The 22,205-nt window shown below is 52.0% G+C and overlaps 1 protein-coding gene across 1 annotated transcript in view; it reads right to left on the bottom strand.

Annotated features, from left to right (window-relative positions):
• The window catches only part of wge (BAH domain and coiled-coil containing protein winged eye), a 227,804-nt gene extending 206,685 nt beyond the window's left edge, over positions 1–21,119 (bottom strand). Inside the window, exon 1 of the mRNA XM_089541068.1 lies at positions 20,907–21,119. The gene's annotated coding sequence lies outside the window, so the exon portion shown is untranslated. The remainder of the gene's footprint in view (positions 1–20,906) is intronic.
• Positions 21,120–22,205: the final 1,086 nt, after the last annotated feature.

Raw genomic sequence — 22,205 nt, forward strand, 5'->3', positions numbered from 1 at the left:
AGCCAACGCTGTGGAGGTTGGTGAAATAGTGCGTCCGCAAAAGTATATTACTCCGCCACATATTATTTGCTCTTTTAGAAACTCCGGTCATTGTTTGGACGAATACAAAGAACGGTATAAAACGATGTAATAGCACTGAAAATGACGGTCGAAGCTGTGAGGCGCTCAGTGTTCAGGCTCTCCAGCCATAATTTTCACGGAGTGTGAACTACTTTTTGAACGCGGATTTAGTAGACGCGATTCGCCCTAACAACCGCGAATCATACCGCCACGTGTACTTCTTGCTTCTAGAAATCTCGAAGAGTCGCAGGACGAAAATGTTGCAGGAGGTAAAACAAAGTCCGGGAGGTGCCAGTCACGGCACTTAAGATTTGTCGCTACGAAATATGTTCGTGTTCGCTTTGGTTGTATGGCGAACTACTTTTTGCGCGCAGACGTAGCCTGTGCGAACAGGCGCGCTAGCTTTGGCAGCGTTGCCTGCTATGTACGAAACGGAGTATAGTAAAGGCTGGCTACGCGAGATACGACTCGCACCGACGGTTTCGAACCGTCAGCCAAACCGTCGCTACGGACGCGCTCGAAATCGCATCGCTACCACGCACACGTCTCCGTCTTAATTCTTATTCGGAGCAACTCGGGGGTCACGTGACGCCTGCTAATAATCCCTGAAGGCGAACCGCAAGCCTGTTTTACCGCAGGCGGTTTTCGCTGGTCAATCTCAATGCGGCATCTCCCGAGAACTCCGTACGCAAGGCCCACGACAATTCGTCTTAAAACATGCGCTGTCGTACAAAAACGCGTAATAAAAAGTTGGTCCCACTGCATGCCGGAAAAATTGATAGGAAAATCCCGCTTTCGCGTAAGCGGCAACACCGCAGCAAAATCTCGAAAAAGAAAAGAAAAAAGTGCGGCTCTTACACGCGGTTTCACGGTATATCGTGAGAGAGGTTAGCGTGTAAACAACGAGCCGACAGTCTAGGCGGCGCGCCTCGTTCCAGCACCGGCTTTTTCCGTACTTCTGCACTGATAAGGAACAAATAACCTACCCGAACTAAAACCAAACACGACGCGGCGTCTACACTGCTATAGCTATTATACCGGGTAGCCGCTGTGTGCGAATGGCCCTCCAAAAGCACTTCACAGGGCGCATAGATAGCTCCCATATAAATGGGAGCAACCGGTTTACAAACAAAAAGGAAGTCTGTTGCTACTGTTGCACTGAATTCGAAACTTTTTCTCACGAGGATTACGCGTCCAGAGGAAAACTAGATAGAAGAAAGGCAGCAGTGCGTTTCTCACTCATAAAAAGGGTGTTTCACCTAAGACTGTCAGCAATTTTTATTGAGCTAGAAGTGCACTTTTCTCGGCACCGCACTGTCAGCAGTGGTGTGCATCAGAATACAGAAGTGTTAACTAGCAGCCTGGTTAACTAATACTGAATAGGTTTGGTTTATTGGGGTTTAACGTCCCAAAGCGACTAAGGCTATGAGAGACGCCATAGTGGAGGGCTCCGGAAATTTCGACCACCTGGGGTTCTTTAACGTGCACTGACATCGCACAGTACACGGGCCTCGAATTTCTCCTCCAAAGAAATTCAACCGCCGCGGCCGAATCGAACCCGCGTCTTTCGGGCCAGCAGCCGAGCACCATAGCCACTGAGCCACCGCGGCGGCACTGTCAGCAGTGGTGTGCATCAAAATACAGAAGAGACGTGTTAACTAGCAGCCTGGTTAACTAATACTGAATAGGTTTGGTTTATTGGGGTTTAACGCCCCAAAACGACTCAGGCTATGAGGGACGCCGTAGTGAAGGGCTCCGGAAATTTCGACCACCTGAGGTTCTTTAACGTGCACTGACATTTAACGTGAAGAAATTCTAGCCGCCGCGGCCGGGACCGAGCCCGCGTCTTTTGGGTCAGCAGCCGAGCACTATAACCACTGAGCCACCGCGGCGGCCTAATACTGAATAGTTAACTTTTTAACGACTGCAGTTAGGCTTCATGATTATAGAAAGGCTCGCGGCCCACCGTAAGTAATATACGTATCAGTTTCTAGATGTTCAAAAATGCCATTCTCGGCTCCGCTGCAGCGCAAATCAGTTACGGGGCCGCACACGGTCGAAACCAAAACCACGCAACCAGAAAAAGAGCTATAGTCGGATACAACTCAAGAAAAAAGCGGCTTTTCGCCGCCAGGGGACCCCCATTCCAACCAATGGCGTCGGCCGATTCTCACGAACGTGAGCGCGACAATGCAGCGCGGGGACTATCCCCTTTCATCCGCCACTACCTCCATTATCACGCTAGCAGGTTCTTGAAGAATCGGCCGACGCCAGTGGCTGGAAGTGGGTCCTTTGACGGGGAAAAGCCGCTAGGTTCTTGATGGTTTGGTTTATGGGGTTTAACGTCCCAAAGCGACTAAGGCTATGAGAGACGCCGTAGTGGAGGGCTCCGGAAATTTCGACCACCTGGGGTTCTCGAAAATTCCGGAGCCCTCCACTACGGCGTCTCTCATAGTGGAGGGCTCCGGAAATTTCGAGAACCTTTTTTTCTTGAGTTGTATCCGACTGTAGCCGTGCTTACGAACGCGCGAATACTTCAGCATACTCGGAAGGGGCCAGGTAACAGACATTTTTCTTAATGAACAACAAAAACCTGACGGCGTTATCATGAGTAGTGCGCCTTTAAAATCCGCTAACACACCAGATGTGCTTTCTTTGTTCCCTCATATACCAACTCCCCCCCCCCCCCCCCCCCCCCCCCCCCCCCTCCCCTCCATCACCCCGCCCTACACATACAGGAGATTATGCGAGCCCATAAGACAGCGTCGCTCCGCCCCGTCCCAGCGGGGTCGGAATCGTCGGTGTGTTATCTCGTCCGGCGGAGATGTTTCGTCACTCCACGCGTACCACGCGGCCGGCTGATGCGCGCTCCCACAAGAGGAGGAGAACGAAAGAAGCAGAGAAAAAGAGAAAGAAGAGTGTAGCAAACAGGATGGAGGGAGGGGCGGAGGAAACAGGCTCACGTGCACAGGGCGACGCGTTTTATGCCTCGACAGCGGCGGTCGCGCAATACCGAATACAAACGACCTGCCACCACGCGGAGACAGAGGAAAAGAAAGAAATAAAGGGCGGGAAGGAGAGGGAGGTCTAAAAAAGCCTCCGTGCCGAGGAAAAAAAAAGGACATAAAAGACACGAAGCGCCAGGCCTCGCGACGTCGACTATACGCGTTACAACACGCCGCGTACGGAGGAACACACATACGCGGCTCGGGTTCGGGAGAACGATACGGGAGATGTAGCGAGGCCTAACACGCGATTCGGTTGTAACTAGGCACGTGGGCGACTTCTCCGCGATGTGCTACACGACGTGCCGTCGGATAATGTAACAATTACAAATAGCGAGTTCTGTTATATTCCCGTTCTTTTTAGATCACGCCGTCGGGTGAAGCCAAAGCCTCCACCACCGTCGCGACGTGGCAAGTTTCAGTCGGCGTGGCGGACGATGGGAACGGAACAATGACCAATGAGAGGGGGGCAGAGGCGATTGTATACGGTGTGATGTGACAAATCTGCGTGTTAGCAATATTTGTGGCACCTTTCGCTTTTACAACCAGCGTTGTTGAGGTGTATTTCGCCGTCGCCTTTTCGCTTCAGTGTTGCGGGGTGTTCTCGTGGGTGGAGGAGTTGGGGTGATGCTGGTCGGTTGGTAGGTGGTAAGTGGCGGCTTCTGGAGGGTGGCAACGGCCCCACGCAAGAGACGAACACATTACGCCAAAATGAGGGTAGTAATGCTAACGTATCAAAAAAGGGAGTCGTTACTCACTACACCGGTGCAGATCTCGCCTCCTACAGAATAGGCTGCGCATCAATCACAGATCAATAGATGGGGAAGATGGACGCAAGAGCTCTCCCGCCTTTACGGCTCCGCTTTCGTGAGGCATGCGTGCGTATAGTATACGTATTCTCGTACCCCCTTCACAATGGCTGACCCTTCTAGGGCATCTAAAGCAAACAATCGACAGTTAAATTAATTGGCCGCGGGTTAACGGGGTAAAAGCGACACGGACGAACGCCCCTCCCTGAATGCGCAACCTGTCACGCATCACCTGTCGTATATGTCATCTGTAATCCGTCATTAGGGGGTTGTTGGCATAGCGGAGAGGCCCTAACGTATACACGACAACACGGTCCACCGTTAAAGGGAACATGCGATCGCGTGGCCTCCGCGCCTTGCGAGCGCTACTGCCGAGGACGCGGGAATTGACGGCACAAGGCGCATGAGCAGCATGGCGGCTGGCCATTCCGAGCATATGCGCCTGATGCCGCCCATTCTCGCCGCATAAAGCAGGGCTTCGCGAAGCGCTGAGGCCACGCGATCGCATGTTCCCTTTAACGGTGGACCGCGCTGTATAATGCTCCGTTGTCGGACCGTCCACTCGCATGCTCACCCCTTCCCTCAATGCCTCTGCTGAAATGTCTTAAGCCAAATGACGTCACAGTCAAAGGATATGTTAAACGTTTTGTAGCGAAAGCAACACTACGTGAGTCGCCGAGCCATTTCGCGGAGCTGAGGAAAGGCAATACTGCGCATGCGCGAGGAGCAGTGACGTCACAGGGCACACAGTGGCGCGCCGCCGCCGCGCTCGCCAGTTGCGCATGCGCAGTAGCGGCGCATAGCTAGCGTTCCGGGGCCGCTGCCGCGCGCTCTCCATCGCCTCTCTCTCTCTCCTCGTTGCTTTCGAGCTAAACCACTGGCAATTTTTTACAGTTCATATACCGCTCACTCACTCAGAATCAGGAATGGTGCCGCGCCTTTCCTCTGTCCAAAACCTCCTCTCCCTCTGTTCTTCCAATGTCAAACGGCGAGACTAACGTGAGAACCGCGCCCACGCCAGGTGCGCCAAGGTAACAAAATAGGGCAGTCAAGTTACAGTGTCTCACGATGAGAAAGAACATCGGGCAACGGAAGCCGCTCTGTCGAACGACCGCACGTCAAAACGCCCCGGTCTGCGAGGAGAGCTTAAATATTCATACGCAAATCACAGGTTGCGGCTCGCAAGAACAAACGCCCGCGAGCGGCATGCCCCGGTGGCTACAATGAGCATTCTGATCCTGAGCACGGAATCACGGGTTGTACGGCAAGTTACGACTGCGGCGAAATGACGCAGACGGCGCTAGTGCTAAGACGGTTTCCGAAGACTGAGTCAGAGAGTTTCCAGCGGTGGTTCTGAAGTAGTCCGAAGCCTTTTTACGCAACTATGTCGCGCCTCATACAACATGCTCGGGTTTTCGCGTAAAACTAGCCTGTTTTATTTTTATTTACCTCACTCACGCGAGTGAATTTGTCTGTTATATTCGCCATATTTACCGCGTTCAACTCCGACCCGTCTGCCCGACCTTACGAACTCTTTTTACACAACTTTGCTGGCAACGCTGCAGTAACACTGCGCCTCGTACGCAAAAACGCAGTGAAACAGCAATATATGCTTTGCAGAGCACCCTGATACATTGATGTCCTGTGCCTTACCCATTCGCGGCCCGACGTCCCCGGTTGAGCGCGCGACTTTATTAAAAACAAATGCAACGCCACTGCGAGCAGACGACGAAGAACGCGTGCGCTGTCCTCATATACGCAAAATATACTGCAATACATTGTTATAAAAGCCGGCGCTCGGCCAAGTACGGAGAGACGATAGCTTTAGAGCAGTGTCTCTCCTGCAGTCAGTCAACAGCGCATGCATGGCACCATCGAGGTGATCTACACATGCGCAACGCTAAAAATCTCCAATGGCTTGTGCCGAGCGCGCAATAACCAATTCCTATTAACGAAATTCCTGCAATAACGAAATTCCTATTCACCCTGGCGTTATGCTCGACGGACGCTTGCTACGACTTAACGGACACAGTGCCGAACACCGGGGTTTTGCCCGTGGGCCGTCGTAACTGAACTACGCATTCATGCTACATTCGGCGAGAGCCGCCATGTCGCTCCGTCCCTCTAGAACTAGAAACTAGAAAACTAACTAAGAAACTAAGAACTAACTAAGAAAACTAAGAACTAGAAAACTAACCAGTAAGTATGCAGGTCATGAGGACGGAGAAAGAAAGAGCATTAAACGACAGGTTAAAAACGCGGAAGTTAAAAATTGGATGAATTCAATGGAAAAGAAACATAGTGTAGAACTATATCGATAGTGGAAAAGCCAGATCAGGAAAGAATTTTTCTATGATAACTCAAGAGGCAGTGCCCTACTTTTTGAAGCTAGGTCAGGGTGTCTTAGAACGCGCAGCTACAAAAAGAAATTTAACGAAGAAGATGACACATGTGCAGTGTGTGGTAGATCTGTGGAAACAATTGAACACCTCATAATCAAATGTGATGGTATCCATCCAGATGTCGATGGAGGCGCAGTAACTCTTCCTGAGGCCCTAGGGTTTAAAGATAACAATGGTGATGTAAATGAATATGCAGTGGAAGTTAGCAAAAAGCGATTGGAGGATTGGTGGCTGAAAAGCAGAGATGTGGCATAAGGTTAGAATTGTAGGAAACCGGTAAAGATGATGGCGATTCTTAATGAGAATTGCCAACACAGTAAAAAAAAATAAAGAAAGAAAAGCTGAGCATGGTGGCAATTGCCACCACCCCGTTTCAAAGGCGGCGCTCCTATCCATCCATCCATTGGTCTACGGGCTTGGCTTGGTACGGCGCTTGGCTTGACTTGGCTGGCGGCGCGAATTCTTCGACAACTACAACGGGCTTCAGCAACACGACTAAGAGTGAGCCCACATTAACGACTCTCGGCGTAACATTTACCCACAAACTAAAGACGAACACGACGCGGGCGGTAACTACCAACTACTACTGCGCTTAGCGCGCGGTGTTCTCGCTTCTGAAACACCCGTTTGTCGCCGTCAAAGAAAGAATCAGCCGCAGATTACGCAGCCAAAGCTGCGTTTGTTCCACCTAATGTGGCTGTCCCGGGAGAACGCGAACTACGCACCCGCGACGCACGGCTTCGCGGCTGTATAGTTAAAACGGCGCTCGCATCAACAAACGACGCGTACAACAAGCGCGTTTCGTTAACCGCGTAACTGACAAGAGTCCGACGCATTCGCCGCATCCGCACCCGTCAATGGGTACTGTTAGGAGTGGACAACGAGACCTGGCGCCGGCGGCAGAAGCATAGACGACGACGGACGGGGGTTGTTGCACTCCAAATCACCGAACCTCCGAACCGATCGAAGGACGCTGTCTCCCACGGACCTGGGATAAATTACTGTCAGACGAGTGTCGTCGTTAGGCAAAGATGCGGCGACAGCTTGCGACAGCAGCGGCAACGATGAAAGCAGAGATGCACAGCAGCACGGCGGAAGCACCGGTATACGTTGGCCGAGTCGACCTTCGGGTCACCGGACTGGATGATGCTACGCAAGGTCACGCTGAGCGAGGCTGCTAATTGAAAGACGCTGTGTCGAGGGAGTCTCGTGCTTCGGCCATCCGGCGGGGGAGTTCGAGAAGGTTCAACCACCTGCGAGGAGACTGCGGGATTCTGCTTTCCCACGGAGGCAACGCACAGAACACTTGCGGCAGTGGTCAAGGTGACGCATCTGTGTTTGATGACTGTCTTCCCCTTCTCATCCCCCGAGCTGTGAGAGAGCGAGAGAGCTTCAGCACCGCCCTGCCGTGGGTGGTACCGCCAGCGTCATCAATGGCCCATCCGATTGGACAACGTTATTCGAACCAAGTTCCCCAGTCAGGGATCTAGGGAACGCGAACCGTATTTAACGGGATGTTGTTGTGTGATCGGAGATTTGCATTGCATTGCATTCGATTCGATTCGATTCTCATCTGTAAATATGTAGAATAAACCCTTTTGTACAGTTTCCTCGATAACGCAGTCCGACATCGTCATTCGGAGCCGGTACCTGCGGGGCTAAACGAGTTAGTCTTCTCCAGGACCCCTCCGTCTGCAACTCTGGTTCCAGCCGTGGGATTGTGACCCGTTCCTAACACAGGTGGCAGCAAGGGGGTGTGTGGCCCCGTTCTCAACACTGGTTCCAGCGGTGGGATAGAAGCCCCATCTTAAACACTGGTTCCAGCGGTCGGGCTTGTGGCCCCGTCTCCAACACTGGTTGGCAGCAGCTGGGATGGACCGTGCGACATCGTACTTTCTCCACGGGTGAGCGTTTTGGCTTTTGCTAAGGGATTCACCAGGCTGTAAGATTCAGAGAATAATCTTGACTGGGAATCAGGGCTTTGTCGTTTGAGAGGGGTTATTCTCAAGGCATTGTGGAGTTAGCAGAGCCAAAGCGGAGAAGGCGTTGTCATGGAACTAATGGAATTGTGGAGGTCGGACTTGCTGTTGATATGCGAGGAACTGTCTTTTGAAGTGCCTAGCAAAATAACCAAAATTGAACTGTGCGAATTCATTCATGAACAGGTCAAGAATAACGATCAGCTGCTGGTAGATACGTGGAATTTGGTACAGGGGGAAAAAGCGCGCACAGAGGAAAAAGCGCGTAAAGAGGAAGCTGATCGGGAGTGGGAAAAAGAGAAGGAACGGCAACGGCAAAAGTGGAAGGTTGAAATTGAAACAAGGAAACTAAAGATATTAGAACTTCAAAACGAAATACGAAGAAAGGGCGGTAGTGTGAGAGCCGGAAGTCCTGAAAGAGCAAGCGATGCTTATGAAATAGGTCCGCAGATAAGACCCGAAAAGTCTGTGACCGTAGCCGCGTTGGTAAATCGCGACACCACGAGGGAAATGGCAGAGAACGCGTTCAACCGGTGCGGTAGTCCAAGGAATGCCGCAGAATCCGAGACCGTGTCCAGTGTAGTTGGACGTAATGCTAAGAAAGAGCATTCCGAGATAGCGTCTCAACGACACGAGTGCGAGGATTCTCCTCCGAGAGAGGCAGGAGTGGCAACGGACAACTTTGTCGGGACTGTTACGAGCGCGACCCTTTCAGTAGAGTTGATACAGGCGTCAAACCGGCAGGACCGCGAAAAGGGAGATTTTAATATCGGAAAAGGTTTCGAGGTAGAAACAGCGGAAACCCCCTTTGAGAGTAACAACCGCGGTAAGAGCGAGTTGGGATGTCACAGTGGCTTCAGTGACAAGGGCTCCGGAGAGGCTACCTTGGCAATGCTGGCGCAAGCAGAAGGCGAGGCTGCCGAGCAAAATGACAGCCAGGCGGGCTCAGTTGTAGCTGAGCACTGCAGAGTAGAGAATGGCGCGCAGAGCGACAGCCAGGCGGGCTCAGTTGTGGCTGAGCACTGCAGTAGAGAGAATGGCGCGCAGAGCGACAGCCAGGCGGGCTCAGTTGTAGCTGAGCACTGCAATGTAGACAATGGCGCGCAGAGCGACAGCCAGGCGGGCTCAGTTGTAGCTGAGCACTGCAATGTAGACAATGGCGCGCAGAGCGACAGCCAGGCGGGCTCAGTTGTAGCTGAGCACTGCAATGCAGAGAATGGCGCGCAGAGCGACAGGCAAGCTGGAGAGGAGAACTCCCGAGGGAATGAGCTAGGGATCTCAGGGGCGGTTTCATGTCCGTCTGTCAGCTGCGTGGAGCTGGCACTCTGCTGCGAAGGCACAGAGGCCAGTTTGGAATTTGAGGAAAATTTCCAAAGTGCGATTGAGAAACTAGAGGTAGCTAGGAATGATCAGGAGACGCACGCGGTACAGTCTAGGCGCAGAAAAAGAAAAAGGGCAAGAACCAAGAGAAAACGAATCAAATTGAAAGCCCTAAATTCGGTTGCACGGACAGGTGCGAAAGAAAGAAATGCGGTGGAAGGAAAGGCGAAGCCTTCCCGCGTTGCGCCTCATAGACTTGCAACTGCAGTTAATGATCTGGCGACATGTGACTGCAGCAACGGAAAAGGAAGTGTGCGTTTTCCGACCAGAACAGGCGCGAAGTGCTTCAAGGGGCATCGGCCTGTAAGAAAGCCTAGACCGCGCCGTCGGGACAAAAAGCCAGTTAGAAAAAAAGCAAAGCGGCCCAAGAGATCAGAAAGCGCAAGGTTGCGCGGTACTCAGCGCATGCGAACGCAGGCGTCGAACAACCGAGACGACACATGCAGGCGTGTTCGGCGGGCGCACTTGAAAAGGAATCGTCCTTCACATTTGGCACCGCATTCTAGGAAGCGCGCATGGCGAATGGGTAGCCGAGCTTCCTGCGTGGGGCGAGAGAAAGAGGTACCTTCTCGCGATGGTCACTGCTCGTTGTACAGAGCCAGAGTCGGTTATCGACATTGTCGGCGCGACCAAGGTTTTCGTAGAGCCTCGAGGGGGCGCGGAAACGACAGGGAGAGCCGGGGATCGTTTTTTTCTGCAGCCTTTTGTCACGAGTTGACCGCAGTACAATCAGTCATAGCGCGACCCCGGCGGGCGCGTCTGAAAGACTAATCCTTTCAACTCGGCGGCGGGGAGTCAGCTTTCCCCCCCGCGTGGCGATTCGAAGTAGCTGTTTTTTTTTATTCCTCTTTTTTTTCTGTGTGTGTTTATGAAATCAGGCAGGGAAAGGCTACTTTTAGAGTTAAAACAAGTTGATCGGAGGTTACTGTTTTTTTCCTTACCTTAGAAAGGATAGGGCGTCACTGAGTTAGAAATCACAGGTGTCGATTTCCCATGCTACCAAGAGATAACGGCACTCACAGGAGTGCAGCTCGCGTAGAACTACGCTTAGAGTCGCGTAGACGGAGATTTGATCCCTTGATTGACTGACACCTTACGAAAAGGGAGCCTCACTGACATACACTGAAATGACCGAAGAGAAAACTCGTCTGGGGGAAGCGCTCGTGTCCAGACCTTTGATTCGGGCCACTTATTTTGTTAAAGTTCAGTGTGACGCCAGTGATAGAGGACTGGGTGCTATTTTAAGTCAAGTTGGCGACGGCCACGAAGAGCACCATGTTCAGTACGTCAGCCGCAGGCTGACCTGTAGAGAAGAAGCGTTCAGCGCTTCAGACAAAGAGCGCGCGTTTGGTTTAGACGGCACAGATGTTGTCGGGTTACCAGAGCTACTTGAACGGCGCAAAGTTCATGTTTGAGACTGATCATCGTCTCAAACATGATTATGACAGTTTTGTCCCCCAAAAATGGTCGCTTGCTTAGACGGAGTCCTGCTCTCCAAAAACAATTTCTCGATGCGTTTCAGGAACGGAAAACCGCACGGAAATGCTGATGGATTCAGCCGGTTGTTGTAGACAGGAGTACTTGGTAGGACCACCTACTATGTGTGGGTTTTTGTTTTTAACCTTGGTACAAGCAGTCCGTCTTTGGCGATTTCAAAGGGGATATTTTGCGCTTTCTCGGCACCAAAATTGCGCCAAAATTCTGTCATGATTTAGTAAACATTTGTTGTCATTGTGGGAAGCCTGGTGGGTCTTTGGCAAATTCCGAGCGCTTGCTTGTGGGTCAGTGCCCTGTCTCGTGGAACAGTCCACTGATGCCATTCTTTGTTGAATGTTCGTGCTTGGATGCCATTTCTGGAAACCAGCCCTTCCACCCGACTCCGGCCTCATCTCTTCCTGCCCAGCGGTCGTGAACGCTGGCCATTCGAGATTTTTCGGGCCGCGGACGAGCTGTTAGGAGTGGACAACGAGACCTGGCGCCGGCGGCAGAAGCATAGACGACGACGGACGGGGGTTGTTGCACTCCAAATCACCGAACCTCCGAACCGATCGAAGGACGCTGTCTCCCACGGACCTGGGATAAATTACTGTCAGACGAGTGTCGTCGTTAGGCAAAGATGCGGCGACAGCTTGCGACAGCAGCGGCAACGATGAAAGCAGAGATGCACAGCAGCACGGCGGAAGCACCGGTATACGTTGGCCGAGTCGACCTTCGGGTCACCGGACTGGATGATGCTACGCAAGGTCACGCTGAGCGAGGCTGCTAATTGAAAGACGCTGTGTCGAGGGAGTCTCGTGCTTCGGCCATCCGGCGGGGGAGTTCGAGAAGGTTCAACCACCTGCGAGGAGACTGCGGGATTCTGCTTTCCCACGGAGGCAACGCACAGAACACTTGCGGCAGTGGTCAAGGTGACGCATCTGTGTTTGATGACTGTCTTCCCCTTCTCATCCCCCGAGCTGTGAGAGAGCGAGAGAGCTTCAGCACCGCCCTGCCGTGGGTGGTACCGCCAGCGTCATCAATGGCCCATCCGATTGGACAACGTTATTCGAACCAAGTTCCCCAGTCAGGGATCTAGGGAACGCGAACCGTATTTAACGGGATGTTGTTGTGTGATCGGAGATTCGCATTGCATTCGATTCTCATCTGTAAATATGTAGAATAAACTCTTCTGTACAGTTTCCTCGATAGCGCAGTCCGTCAACGTCATTCGGAGCCGGTACCTGTGGGGCTAAACGAGTTAGTCATCTCCAGGACCCCTCCATCTCTAACAGTACGCATAGTATAGGCGACAGCAGCTACGTACGGCACTGGTGATCGTGAAACACCAATTTTGCGGAGGAGCTAAGCGCAGTTTTCAGACTCGTAAGAAGCGCGATCAGTAGGCAGCAATGAAACGGGATCACCGGAAACGTTCGTTCAGGTATATAGTGTACGATCGGGTATAGTCGGATACAACTTACGACAAAAAGCGGCTTTTCCCTGTCAAAGGACCACCTTCCAGCCAATGGCGTCGCCCGGTTCGCACGAACCTGCTAGCGTGACAATACAGGGAGTGTTACAATACAGGGAGTGTTACAATGTAGGGAAGGGACCATTCCAGCCAATGTAGGGAGGAGACTACCCCCTTTCATCCTGCTACTCTCGAAATTGTCACGCTACTATAGGCTCATCAGAATCAGCCAACGCTATTGGCTGGAAGGGGATCCTTAACGGGGAAAGCCGCTTTTTTCTTGAATTGTATCCGACTATAGTGTGATCCATATCTCCAAGCAAAGGGGTTTCAAGAAGTGCATATGCGTCAACCGCAAACAAACGGACGTTTCGCCGCACTGTCATCGAGTATACGGCATGGGCGTGTTCGCGCTTGAAATCGGCCCGATTACAGTATCGATTCAAAAGCGGGTATAATAAATCCCTTTTGGAACAGCAACTTCAAGTTTCGGTTTTACAAGGATCCCGGAGTCCAGGGTTAACTGCGGATCTGCCCGACGGAGCAACCGAAAGCCGCGTAAAATTATCAACTACAGGAACACGTCTACAGTAATACTTCGAGGCAATGCTTACGAAAAAAAAAAATGCACGCATCAAAACAGAACAAGAAACAATACATCTAATGAAATAAAAACTACTCTTTCAAACAAAGTAATAAATACTAATACAGCAAATGGAACGGAAACTACTCTTTTGAATAAAGTAATAAATAAAAATTTCGACTTCAATTTGATGTAATAATCGACAACCGAATGTACTACGTGCCGACCGGCAGATAACAGTGACGGCGAATGCACAGCCTTGCTTGACGCAGGGGGAAAAGAACAAACATAGCGCAGCTTTGGAACGCGTAAACGTGTGCGCAGGTACGACGTGTGTAAAGTCTATGGCGCAAGCAGAACGCTTTTTGTGCGCAGATATCGTATGCGTGCTTGTGCGTAGGGGGAGGGGGGGTTCCACGCCAGTGTTGTGAACACAACCACCGTGTTGGTCCCTGCGCACACATCACATATATTGTTGTTGTTTTTTTCCTTTTCCGGAAGCCTGGCAACGTACTCCGGTAAACAGAGACACACGATACGAAGTCATCGGGGTCGCGGATGTTGTATTTTGCGCGCCGTATTCCCAGCGCCAAGAGTCAGAAGAAGGGGGGGGGGGGGGGGGTTCGCAGCGGTGCTCGTTAGCCTGCGGTTCGGCGCCGTCGACCAACGCGCACAGCACCTGCGTTAAACTAGAGTGCGCAAAAAAAGAAAAGAATGCTCCGCCGCCGGAAGTACTGTTGCGACCCGGGTAGCATGGCCGGAGACCGGTGATTGGACGAGGAGGATGGGAGACTGGGTTAGAGGAAAGGTAAAGAAAAACTTTATACACTTAATTACATTATTTACATAGAGCGGGACTGCGCACACAAACGCTCAAAAGTCGATTCGGTGGGAAGAAGCAGATACGTTTGCTCACCCGTATACGAAATGGAAGCCCCCCTGCGAAACCAGCCGCTGAATGCACTAAGCGCGGTAACGAGCTCGTAACGACACCAGCACCCGAAACACGGAGTCCCGAGGAAAAAAAAAGCAAAGGAGTAAGAGAACGCGTCGGTATGTTTCTTCCGTCGCACGCGCAGTGTTTTATTGGTATACACTGTACGGGTATACATCCAACCCAGTGTGAAAGAGAACAATGTTTGGGAAATTAATTAATTGCGCTTTGTGGCGGCTTAACGTCAGAAAGCGACTCAGGCTATGAGGGACGCCGTAGTGGAGGGCTCCGGATAATTTCGACCACCTGGGGTTCTTCAACGTGCACTGACATAGCACAGTACACTGCGGGATCGAACGCGCGTCTTTCGGGCCAGCAGCCGAGAGCCGTGACCACCGACTCCATAATTACGTGTGACGAGTACACTTTCTCCTGTGTTCCAACTAGTTTTCACCCTGGCGTGCATATATCCGAAAGTACATTTCGACTTTACAGAAGAAATAACACAAAAACTCGCCCTTTTGTAGACAACTGGCTGTAGTATTGGAGGAACCGGCAGAAGCTACTTCCGCTGCTAACATTATGTATCGTATTTCTCGCTGCTGATTCCTGCTGCGACGTGGTTCCTTATAGCTTCGCGATGTTTTGTCTTTACGTTTTGGAGTCTTAGTTCCTTTGCCCCTTTTTTTTTAATATATATACTTGTTCACTGTAGTGAGAGCTGATCCGGATCATGAGAGGGAAATAACTGGAAGAATAAGAATGGGGTGGAGCGCACATGGCAGGTTCTCTCGGATCATGAATGGCAGTTTACCAATATCCCTCAAGAGAAAAGTATATACAACAGCTGTATCTTACCGGTTCTCACCTATGGGGCAGAAAGGTCGAGGCTAACAAAGAGGGTTCAGCTTAAGTCAAGGACAACGCAGCGACCTATATGGAAAGAAAAATGATAGGTGTAACGTTAAGAGATCGGAGGCGGGCGGAGTGGGTGAGGGCACAAACGCGTGTTAATGACATCCTAGTCGATGTGAAGAGGAAGAAATGGGCTTGGGCAGGGCATGTAATGCGAAGGCAAGACAACCGCTGGTCCTTAAGGGTAACGACTAAGAATGGGGGAGACTGGAAACATTTGTACACCCTTTCGATAGCTCTCGCCTTCCAGCCAAATCAGCCGCGTTTACACGAATGCGACAACAGCGCATCGCGCTTCCTAGCGTATCTCGCGGAGCCGATACGCTACTGTTTACATGCATACTATCAAGTCTGGCGGGACGGTGACCCCAGGCCCTTTGCACGCGGCGGACGTGTCCACAGCCGCCCCCATCTTGAGCGCAGCCCACTCGCTATGTTATCAGGCTGAGTGGGTATTGTACAGCCACCACAGGACGAAGGAGCGGCACCTCCAAACCAGGTTCCATTCACCACGGAAGTCGACTTGACTTTCTCGATAGAAAGCTGATGCGATGCGATGCGCGCCAGTTGTCGCATTCACGCAAACGCGGCTACTGAAGGTAGCTCCGACATTCCGGACTTCCCGCAAATTAAGGGGAGTGTTGCCTGGGAGCCAGGCCCGTCTGCACGTTTCCGCTATCGTGCACGTATTCAGCAAGGTACATATTCGGGTAGAAATTGCGTTCGAAGCGATTTTTAAGAAATGTTTTTCGGGATGCGAGATTCGGGTAAAATCGTGCTTTTATACCCGAAAGCGAAGGGCCCTAAATATAGGTAACAACGGACCGATATCGGTTATCTGCCCGGTTATAAGTGGCCCGGTGATGAGTGGGCATTTCGCCGAAATTATTCGCGGAACGAGCTTTTCGCGAGCCGCATGCAACCGGCCAAAATTAAAACGTTTAGAGCGGATACATAACCGGCCCATACGAAACGAAAATTCTTGTTAAAAGGGTGGAGACAAAATTTCGAACCCGAATGACAGGATTTGTTTCAAGCAAGTTTCAGCGGAGGTGTTGAGAGGACATTAACGTAATATGATTATGAAAGTTGTCCGAGAAGCCGCTCGGCGTTTTCACCCGCACCAAGTGACGTCACGGTGCGCTTGCCGCCAATTGTTGTGACGTCAACGAACCCAGTGGTAGTTCTCAGAAACAACCAGTGCTTGCCGGCGACGCCATCAGTTTTGCGGTAGTCCAGGCTGGCCGGTCTGCAATGACGTCCAGGCGCACGTCACGTTGGCGCCGACTGCGACCAAAACTACCGGTACACAATGGTTCGTAATTAACTGAATTATTAACACTGCGCACTGGTGTCCTGAGCTCATTTTCATGATCGCTAGGCCCGTAGGCCTCTTTCAAGCCCCCCCCCCCCCAAAAAAAAAAATAAATAAAACGAAAATCCAAAAAAATTGTGCGTATGTACCCCTTCAATACGCATTCAAGTCATTACTTAGCCGGGAATGCCGCTTTCTCCACTCTACACATCACCACCGCCAGATCAACAAGGAGCCAGCACTTTGCGCGGTATCCTGCGCCTCCCCGCTGCAACGGAAGCCGCGATATCAGCGCCACACTCTACAGAAAGGAGTAAAAAGGGTGTAAGATGGCCCCTAGCGAACTCCCTTCTACCCTTTCATAGAAGTGTGCGTTTTTACTTCTATAAAGGTGTATTCGTGTGTTACGAGTGTAGCTACTCTCAACACGAATACACCTATATAGGAGTGAAAATGGGGCAAAGCTGCCATCCAGTGCACACAAGCGGTGTGCGCTAGAGGACAACTTTACTCCCTTTTTTACTCCTTTCTGTTCAGAGTGCAGAGGACAAATTACACCCTTTTTACTCCCATATAGGCGTATTCGTGCTCAGAGGACAAATTACACCCTTTTTACTCCCATATAGGCGTATTCGTGCTCAGAGGACAAATTACACCCTTTTACTCCCATATAGGCGTATTCGTGCTCAGAGGACAAATTACACCCTTTTTACTCCCATTATAGGCGTATTCGTGCTCAGAGGACAAATTACACCCTTTTTACTCCCATATAGGCGTATTCGTGCTCAGAGGACAAATTACACCCTTTTTACTCCCATATAGGCGTATTCGTGCTCAGAGGACAAATTACACCCTTTTTACTCCCATATAGGCGTATTCGTGCTCAGAGTGCCGCGGAGGCGACTTTGCGAGGCGTGCAGAACCTGTTCGCTAGACACCGCTCCGCACGTGCTACTTCCTGCGCGCGTTCCCCCTCGTAATCAAGGGCGTAAGGAGGAGGAGGAGGAATAAGTAACGCGGAGGCGCGCACTTCCTCGGAGATCTCGGCTTCGGAAAAAACCTTCCTGCAGAAGCTCCACAACCGGAAACGGAAATCAGCCGAGGAGCGACAAGCGCGCGCGCTCGCTGACAGGATGCGGTCATAAATAAATCGCGCCTTTTTTTTTTGCCATAAGCCTTCAGCTTGCGCAAGATGAAATTTGTTCATTTGTGAGCGTGTGCATGGTGTAGTTCTCGCACCGCAAGCAGAGTTCCCAAGAGCTCCCAGTGTCTGCACGCTTTAGTAGGCGCCAGTGTAGGGCATGCCTCCGTCGCTTGCGCCGACGAAGCAAAAGATGAGGATACGCTTGAGCCCGCGGAATATTCGTTCACAACCAGTTAACTCCTCAGCGAAATTGCGTTGTCCTCAGAAAACTCTCAGCCCTCAATGTAGACAATATCTTACGACGACATCAGTGCGGGGGACCGTCTCCGGAGTGAACCCGGCATGATAAACTGCATCAATACTACCACTGTTGTCTAAGTTCACGGGGGTCAGGCAGAGGGCGCTGCAGGGAATACGCCGTGTATCATGTGATTAGGTTGGGCGAGGCCTGCGCGCACGCTTTTACGAAACGAGGTGGGTGGAGGGAGTCACGAAACATCCCTCACTGATACTTCTTCAAAAAGTGGAGTTCTTTTTCGTATGCGTGTGTCTGAAACGGTGAGGGCTGTACGGGCATCTGCACCGAGACCCGACACCACCGCCTTCAAACGTGTCTTATAAAATCACTCTGAACAGAAAGGAGTAAAAAGCACAGCTTACTCCCTTTTTACTCCCATATAGGCGTATTTCTGTTTACAGTGCACAGGCTCGCAGTAAGCTGACAACTTCGACGCTGCCATGTCACACAAAGCATTACAGCGAAGGGCCTGCAGTCCGCAGTAGTGAGAACTCGAAAGGTCGACTTACTTGGAAAAAAATAATCCAGGCGCAATGCGTGCCAGCTTAACGTGTAAAATGTTATGACTGATGACCGCTGCCTGCCAGTGCCGTTAACCCCCTTTTTGTACGATCACGCCACTGCTTTTTTTTAAGGGTTAATAAATGGCACGATCCACACTGCGCATACGTGAATGCGACGTTATTCCCAGCTGTCTCGCAGAACGAACGCGCCAGTCCAAAGCTGCACGGGGTTAAACGAGCTCTTCAGACACAACACGTCTGCAACGGCAGAGACAACGTGGCTCGAAACAGCGCCACGCGGAAACGAAGAAAGCCTCCCAGCTGGAAACAGAAAGCGACGACCGCCCTGAGCGGGACACAGGCCGGCCGAGACGATCAATCAAGCGGGAACATCCGTACCAGCGTGTTTTTCATTAACGGGAGTGGTCTGCCGCAATCCTGGCGCATGCGCACAATCCAAGGTGTCTCCGCTAAAATGACTCAATGTCGCCGCGGCGTTCGCTGGATTCCTCGAGCTCACATTTGTCCAGGGTCTTCCACAATGCAAGAACCACGACGTACAACTGTCCGTCCAGGAACACAGGGCGAAGCGACTTGAAAATCTCCTCTCCCTAGCTAGGCCTAGCGCAGAGGAACAGAGATCCGTTGTTGAGCTTTGAAATTCAACAGCCGCACGTTGCTGTCGCTCGGTTGAGTTGCCAGTGAAACGTAAAAGTTGTTCCTTTGCTGAATGGGGCCCCGTCACGTTAATCAACTGAACGAGCTACACCCGCAGATTCACACAGAACCTGACCAGCGGCGAGATTCGGCGGCTTTAGGGTCGCAAAAACGTCGTGATCGGGGCGTGGCGTACTACTCGTGCGGCTAGCCTTAGCGTGTGACGTCATAAGCATCCCACCGTTCTGTTTGTACTAAGCGGCTGGGGCAAAAAGGGACAGCTTCTTGACACGTGCTCGAGGCTCGCCAATACAACGGCTTAAATGGCATCACTAGGCATTCAATGTTACTAATACTGCCGTACACTGTCTCGCCGCTGTAGTACATGTAGACTGAAATGAACAAGTTTAACCAGAAGTTTTTCAATGGTCTCTTCTGCACTTCCACAGCCAGAAGAGGAAGTGGCGTACGCACAATCTAGGGAACACTGAAGTACTGCTTCAGCGCCAGGCGCCCTACCGCGCACTATCGCTCTATCAAGCAGAGGGCATATCACGCACGGTTATCACGCAGAAGCTCAACCTCAATCTTAGCGGCTCAGTAGTGGCTGCTCGAGTACCTGCCGCAGGAACGCTTCGCTGGCCGTCGAACAAGGAGCGACAGGAATGCGAGCCGCGGCCCCGCTCAAAGCGCCGAAAGACGTTCTATATTAGCATCGCTCAGAACGCCGCAATGACGCAGCAGGGCAGTCGTGCCGGGGGAAGCGACAAAAGACACGCGGCGGCGCCGAAATGGCAGCTGACGAGTACAGTATACGTCCAATTGACGCTCCTTCTTTTGAGGATGATGCATGACAGCGATCGAGCCTCCCCTTCCTGCCTCGACTGGACGGACGCGAAATCCTCGTCACTCGAGATCACCGCAGCAGCAGCAGCACGCAAGAGTCAAAAGCACCGCCTCTGCCGTCGGAGTTCAATCGCATACAAGGCTCCCCCCCTCCACTGCTTGGCAGGCAGAGAATATATGCGCAACGACAAGACACGCACACACAAAACACGACACACAAAAAAAAGAAAAGAGCCCGGGAACGCAGCCGCCGAGAGCGATAGAACGAGTCTGCCGTCGCTCGCTCCTAGCTGCGCGCCGTCGAGCCAAAGTTGGCGGCGCAGAAACTGGTTATGCCGCCGTGGTTCGCCAATGCAAAGGCCGGCTCCTGGTGCGAGGGGACCCAGGCTGCAGTGGCGCTAGCCATGGACACGCCAGACGTCGGCGCGACGAAAGTCGACGCGAAAAGACCGCGCCAGCAGAGGGGAGAGGAGCGACCACACGAGAAAGGCAGCACGGCAACGCCGGCGGCGACCTCGTCTCTCTCGGGAATATAATCTCTAGGCTGTAAAGTGCATGCGGAAAGCGCTCCCCGCCGCCGCGCCTCCGCTGAAATAAAAGCTCGCCGAGGAGCGCGCGACACGCCGCGCGGGAGCGGGCTGGCGGACTTTTAAACACATGCAGAGGACATTTAAAAAGAGCACGCGGCGTAGCCGCCAAAGGACAGCTCCGAGTCGCCACTCGCTGTCGCGGAAAGCGGGCCGGTCGCCGCGTATCGCGTGTCACTGCGTTCTCGGCAGTTTCAAGAGCACGAAGGGGTGCGACTCGCGGGTATCAGTCGTGCGTCCGGTAGTCTGTGTCGACAGTCGTCGCGCCGCACTCTAGTTTACTACGATCGCCGCCCCACCAACGACTCATCGTCGAGCTGGGCATACCGCATCCGCGGCGTGGCTCGCTCGTTGGAAGCCAGATTGAACACGCGGCGTGTGACAACGCCGGCGTCATATTTTGCGTGAGAGCGGCGCGCCCTAAGCGAGGTTTCGGGGTGTTCGGCGCGGGCAAACCGGCTGTGGCGGTGGCAAAGCAGCGCCCGTCGGGCGGGCGAGGTGCCGGGGCGGAGACAGGCCGCGGTCGGGCGGCTACTTACCTCCCAACTGCACTTTGGACCGGGTTCGTCGAAGCTACGGGCCGATGATGCGTGTATCCGCACGAGTATCCGAATCGTATCCGCAACACCCACGTATACGCGAACAGCACAACACATACGATGAGAACCACAACATAAATATCGGAGCACTTTTTTTCAGAGGCAAAAATGGATGGACTCGCGCATTGCAGGCAGCGAGGAGACGGCGTAGTAACTGACGTCACTGCTCGGGTCGCCCCTGGTTGCTCGCCCATTGGTCAGGGAGGTGTGGCGGATGCTACTCGTGACCAATCCTAGCAAAGCCTGAAAACAAGACACAAACTAAAACAAAGTCCGGCCTTACGCTTGTGGCGACAGCTGGTGGGGACAAAAAGTAGCTACGCACAGAGCGCGGCGCTCGCGACAGAAATACGACGCTGTAGCCTCCGAGATGTTTAACCCAAATGCTGCTTCTCGGAGGTTGTTTTTATGTAAGTGGTAGAGGACGTTTTTTTTTTTTTTAACTTTTCTTACGCATTTTTTTTTTTTTTGCTGAAAAATCTCTCCCCGCTTTGTATCTGCCTCTCTCTGTCGTTCATGGCGTGGTGGAGCATGAGGAGGCTGCGAGCTGCGCATTCTTCGTCACAGTAAATTGGTGAACGTTTGTGCCTGCTTGTGATTTACCTGCATGCACTTCGTGAGACAAGCACTACTTTGCGCTGCATCCACTTACGGCAGTTGTAAATTTGATAAACTCCGCATCGGGGCGAGTTTCGGCGCCTACTCAGTGCGAGCTGGCGCAGCTGTATTTGCTAGTAATCTCCATCAGTGATCGAAACTTAGCAGCTACCTACGAAGAACGACGAAAGTATAGCATGCATTGTTTTTGTTTTCAAGTTGCTGACAACGCGCGGCATCTGTGGGAACAGGCCAGGAGACTCGATATAAATTCTCAAGCATTGAAAGGTCCGTGTCAGCGGTGTGAGTATGAGCTCATTTCATAAATGGGGGAGGAGGATATACGCCCCGACATCTCGCGTCAACTGAAACGCACAGATGGCATCCACTACTTTGATACGTCCTGGTATGCGCTCAGGCAGTTATAGATCGTAACCACACATCATTACTACTAACAGTATATTTGCCTACCTGTTGTTATCCCAGTAAAAAAAAAACATTGAACCAACTGGATTTCCAATGGGTTCCAATTGGTTCCAATTGGACGAGTTCAGTTTCCAATTGGTTCCAATTGGATGGTCCAAATGGACTATCCAATTGGACCATTTGGGTTTCCAATTGGTGAGCCCAATTGGTCTTACC

The sequence above is a fragment of the Amblyomma mixtum genome, chromosome 4 (genome assembly GCF_055824585.1).
Source record: "Amblyomma mixtum isolate Tamu chromosome 4, ASM5582458v1, whole genome shotgun sequence".
NCBI classification, from domain to species: Eukaryota; Metazoa; Arthropoda; class Arachnida; order Ixodida; family Ixodidae; genus Amblyomma; species Amblyomma mixtum.